Here is a 4928-nt window from a genome sequence, read left to right as displayed (position 1 = left end):
TGCAATTTCTCAGTTGGTTTAATTAAAAAGGTATCATATTGGAGCCAAGAGCTCTAGATTGTTGCATTCCCTTTGGGGTTGGGGATTGGCGTTTGCCTGCTGGGACCCAGGGGTCTGGTTGATGCTTTGTGCACAGGGGTGACCTTTGGCAGGAAGGGCAGGGTGGGCGGTATTCCAGAAAGGGGCAACGACTCTGGATTCATCTCATCTAGAGGGTCCTGACCCCAGCTGGGATGGAGCAAGCATTCATCAGCAAACCTGGGGTTTCCCACTGGAAAACATCCCCTGAACTTCATGCCCCAAGGGACAGGCGTAGCGTGCCCAGCGATGCTGAGAGAGATGCAAGGACAGCACTGCACGCTGCTGCCTGGCAGGATGAGCCTTCTCCAGTGAGGATTTCAGAGCTCACTGAAGGGGAAAGCAGGCTGTGTACTTTACACTCGATCAGTTAGGGCCAGAGGTAACAATAATCATTTCCTAGTCAACACATGTGTCTTATCTGGCGAGGTCTGAAGCAAACACACTGTTAACAGGCTGCTGCTAAGTGGCTCCGCTGCGTTGGGGCTGTGATCCAGAGCATGAGTTATGTTGTGGCATCTCCGTAGCCGCGAGGGTGTCGGGAAGATGCAGGGAGCAGGATTTGCTCACGGTACCTTTTATTGAACCAGCTCAATAGTTAGTCAGGGGGATATTAGACAAAGCTTTTGGGGCCACCATCATGTCTGGGAAAGAAGCGGGTACAGCCTGAGTGGCAGACAAGGGCGAATAATCACTTTTGCTTAACCCCATTATGTAAATGAAAATGGCCACCTAAAAAGGGGAAGTGGGCAGTCGCCTGGAGGAGCAGAGAAGTCATCGGACCGAAGCGAAGCGGCTGAAATAGATAAACCCGATCGCGTAAAAGAACTAGACCATTCACAAAGGAAGAGGGTCGCACTATTGTCGTGTCAAACGGGCTGTCTGCGTGCCCCGAGCCAGAAAAAATAGCGCTTTGCAGAGCGGCAGATGGGAGGTTTACAGTTAAGGGGCAGCGGTGGGGTATGACATGCGGTTAGAGTCGTACTGTATGCCTGGGTTATTATGGTTGAGGTGGGGAAGTGGGGAGAGCTGCAAATACAGCTGCGTAAGGTAGCATACGTCTGCCCCTCGCTAAATGCCACCCATTTTAGCAAGGTTTATGAACGTTATTCAAAGCCTTCAGGGCTAAACTTGGCCGAGCGGTAAGTCGCAGAGACCATTACGGTGCGGCGCGGAAAGGCCAGGGCTCTTGGGAGCGCTGGCAAAAGGACATGTACCAAGAAAGTCCTTGTTAGACACATCTGGGGTCAAAAATGGCATGAATGATAAGTGGGGATTGGCCATCTCTGCTCATCTCCCCCCTCTGATGGCATGCCTCGATAACCTGTGCAACTCTGCTTTATCCTCCCATGAGATATCCTTAGGAGAAAGTCCAGATTGAAGTGGAGGCCTCTTTTGCATCGAGTCCCAGAGCCGAGAGAGACTGGCTGGGGCGGGGGAGGCGGGGGGCGGGGGGCCCTTTAGGCCCCAGCCGAGAGAGACTGGCTGGGCCGGGGCAGTCGGGTGCAGACGAGCCTTCAAGCCACAGCCCAGGTGTAGAGCTCCCACTGGGTCAAGGCTACTCTCTAGGAGTTAGCTGGCTGGAGGCCGGGGTGGACCTGCCGCTCTGGGATCACTGGTGCTGCAGCCTGAGATTCGACCCTTTGCAAAATTTGGGACTGAAGGAGAGTCCTGGAAGAGCCCACCCCTCCCAACAAGGGTTTCTCTTGGCTTTGCATGGCTGTCTCTTGCTATCAGCCCCACTGATATCTTTGCAGCTTGTAAGGTCCCTGGAGAAGGGACTGTCCTTTTAATGTGCTGCCAGGGCATCTCCAGGCACTACTACAATACACATAATAACACATGGCTACACCACGTCACCAATTAACAGCCTTTCACTAGCCAGACGACTCATACCCAGATCCACTCTGCTGGGCTCATCTCATTGCTTGCAGGGGCTGTGGCCCCACCAGGCTGTGCTAACCTACACCAGGTGAGAAAGCCCTGGTGTGTCTACAATTGGGCATTAAAGTGAGCAGAGCTTGCCCAATTCGACTCCTTGCCATTGGAGTCCATAGCACTGCAAATCAAGGCAGGATAACAGGCCAGCTCTTCTTCCCTGCTGGATTGGAAATGGGTGCTAGGGGTACCCTTCCCCAGGTGGTGGCATATTGCACAGATGCACAGACCTGTGCCCCGGGACCCAGCAAGCAGTGAAGGGGCAGGCCTGTTGGCAGGGAAAGCACAAGGTAGCCACAGCAGGCTGCAGGCTCATGGGACCTTGCACCCATCTCCAGCAGGAGCTCGCCACCACCCCTGCACGCACGCTCATGGAGAGGCATTTTGATCCCTTCTTCACCACTGCAGCCTCCCCACCTTGCTCCTATCAAGCAACAGAAGTGGGTTACAGAGGCTCCTCTTTGGGTGATCAGGGTCTTTTCCTGCTGTTGCATGAGCACAGATGAGCGTGCGCTGTCTGCGTTCGGCCAGCGTCGGGGTAAGAGACTTTGGTCAAAGACAAGCCACCCACGGACCTCCGAGGTAGGTACGTGTTTTGGGCAGAGTGTCCTGGTAAACCACGTGGGAAGAACTGATGGAGATACCTAACCAGTCGTTGCTCATAGTCCTACAGTCCAGAAGGCACGTGTCAGGCCGGCACCTTGTCTGGATGTACGATGGTGCTCGCCTCCCTCTCCTCCTTTCCCCCCAGGCTCTCTGAAACAAAAGCGAGAGGCTCTTCCTTGTGCTGCAACCAAGAACTAACAGCAGATGGTCCCTCCGGTGCCCAGATCGTCCCAGCCAAAACACATCTCTCTTCCCCGGCTGAAGGGAAGGGGACAGGAATAGCGCCGGTGTGTGACTCAGATCCAGTGAGTCAGACGTGGGGAGCGGGCAGGGGCTGGGAGTGAGAGGCTGAAGCGTAAGAGCTCCTGATGAGTTACCCTCACTATTGCTGCAATCCTAATGAGGACCCACGGGCACCGGACACTCTCATCGCCTCCTGGAGTCCTTTGCCACCTGGCTCTCCCACCCCCTTTTATGGGACCTCCCCCCGACACACGCACACAGCTCCCTGACTTGGTCTGCTCGCTGGCCGGTGCATACCAGGCCAAACACTTGTGTGCCAGACACCAGATCTGCTCAGCTGCTAGCATGCCACAGCTGAGCAGGCGGCATGGAAACCCCTCCGCCCTAGAAAGCTTTCTGCCCCACTCCTCTGCTCCCTCTTCCCTGTCTAAGGTGGCTCCATTCACCCAGTCCCAAAGCAGTCAGATTTTGCATAACGTCCTTGGATGCTAAACCACCTGCCTCGCCCTTTTCGGGGCTGTCAAGTTACCCCCGGTGAGTATAAAGTTGTAGTGGCACGTGTGTTTGCTGAAATAAGGGCCATGCCTCTTCATTCCCTGCCACCCCCACACCTCCCTGTCACTCCAGGAAAGGGTCTTGCAAACCCAAGGACAGCGTTTCTTGGAGAAATGAGGGTCTTGTGTAGGATCAGGAGACGCCAGGGGGTGATGTCCCAGATCCATGCCCTGGGTTAGTTCTGTACCATGCTCCAGTCCCTTTGTACGGCACAGAAGAGGCCAAGGGACTGGATTTGGACTCGTCCACTGAGAGTTTCCATAACACCTCCTAGGCCAGCTGCCCACCCCAGCCTAAGGCAGGGCATGTGGAGGAACTGGGCTCCACTGCACAGATCCCTTATTGGCACAGGTTCCTCTAAGGACCATAGTCCAGCAAGCACGAGCAACCTTTCTGCTTGTGCAACTCAGTCTAGGGTCATTGCCATGATGTCCTCCCCGCCCCGTGCCTTGGCTTCAGGACAGGGATATGCCCTGGAGTTGCTGACTGCTCATTGTCTCTGTCTTTCTCTCGCAATCTAGCTGAACTACAGCACGGTCGGTGCATATCTGCAACCCGACGGTGCTGGCAGAAAAGCACAGAGAGCAGCGTGCGTGGGACATCGCTCGTCGTAATTCCGGATGGGTTTTTCCAAAAAGCTTAAGTGACTTAGGCACGGCAGTCATATTGACCAGCCAAGCGATGTAGCGCTCGATTGTCTCCGGGACATTCGGCTGAATGGGTGCTCTTCCCTCCGCCCTCCCCGTGAGCACACCCGAGAACGTGCGCCTGCCAGATCATTTGAATTTGTCTGGCTTCTGCTTCCTGCCATTGGGTCGTGCTATTTATTCTCTTCACCACTAGACTAAAGAGCCCTTTCGAGTTCGGTATTTCCCCCCAGTGAAAGTACTAACGTGCTGTAATCAAATCACCTCTCAATCTCTTTTTTTTTTTTTTTTTGGGTGAGCGGAGCAGCCTAAGCTCCCTCAGTCTCTCCAGCTCTCGGGCCAGTTTTGCAGCTCCCCGCGCTCCAATTTTTCAGCCTTCTTCTTAACATTGAAATGTGGACGCCAGGATTGAGCACTCCCAGCTGCCCCCATGCTATAAATTACCCTCCTACTCTTCCTCCCTCCCCTCCCTGTGTAGGTAATCCCTGCCAGCATTTGCCATTTCAGCCATTGCATCCGACTGAGAGCTTGCGCTCAGTGCCTGGCCCCGCTCTGATGCCTCGATGCCATTCAGAGGCACGGCCTGCCAGGATATGGCCCCACCTTCCTGGAGCGACGGCCTGCGGTCCTTGTTCCTACATTTCTAGCGGTGCATTTGGTGGCATGAACACATGCTGTGTCTGAAAGGGCCGGGTTTACTAGCTGATCCAGGCAGCTCTGCACGACTGCCCTGGCTTCGTCCTTCTGGACCTACCAATCTCCGCGTCATCTGCAAATCGGACCAGCCGCGACGTACTGTTTTCTTCTAGATCGCTGATAGAAAGGTTGCATAGCCTCGGGCCTAGTATCGGTCCAGCAGAC

General features: G+C 54.7%; 1 long non-coding RNA gene across 1 annotated transcript; it reads left to right on the top strand.

Moving 5' to 3' along the window:
- Window positions 1-554: 554 nt before the first annotated feature.
- Window positions 555-4317, top strand: LOC112550099. Its single transcript, XR_003093764.1, has 3 exons — window positions 555-649; window positions 2768-2927; window positions 3942-4317. It is a non-coding gene; the product is annotated as an uncharacterized LOC112550099 (long non-coding RNA).
- The last annotated feature ends 611 nt before the right edge of the window (window positions 4318-4928 follow it).

The sequence above is a fragment of the Alligator sinensis genome, unplaced genomic scaffold, assembly GCF_000455745.1.
Source record: "Alligator sinensis unplaced genomic scaffold, ASM45574v1 scaffold301_1, whole genome shotgun sequence".
In the NCBI taxonomy this organism is placed as follows: Eukaryota; Metazoa; Chordata; order Crocodylia; family Alligatoridae; genus Alligator; species Alligator sinensis.
The sequence above is the reverse complement of the archived record's forward strand: the minus strand, read 5'-3'. Positions and strand labels throughout refer to the sequence as shown.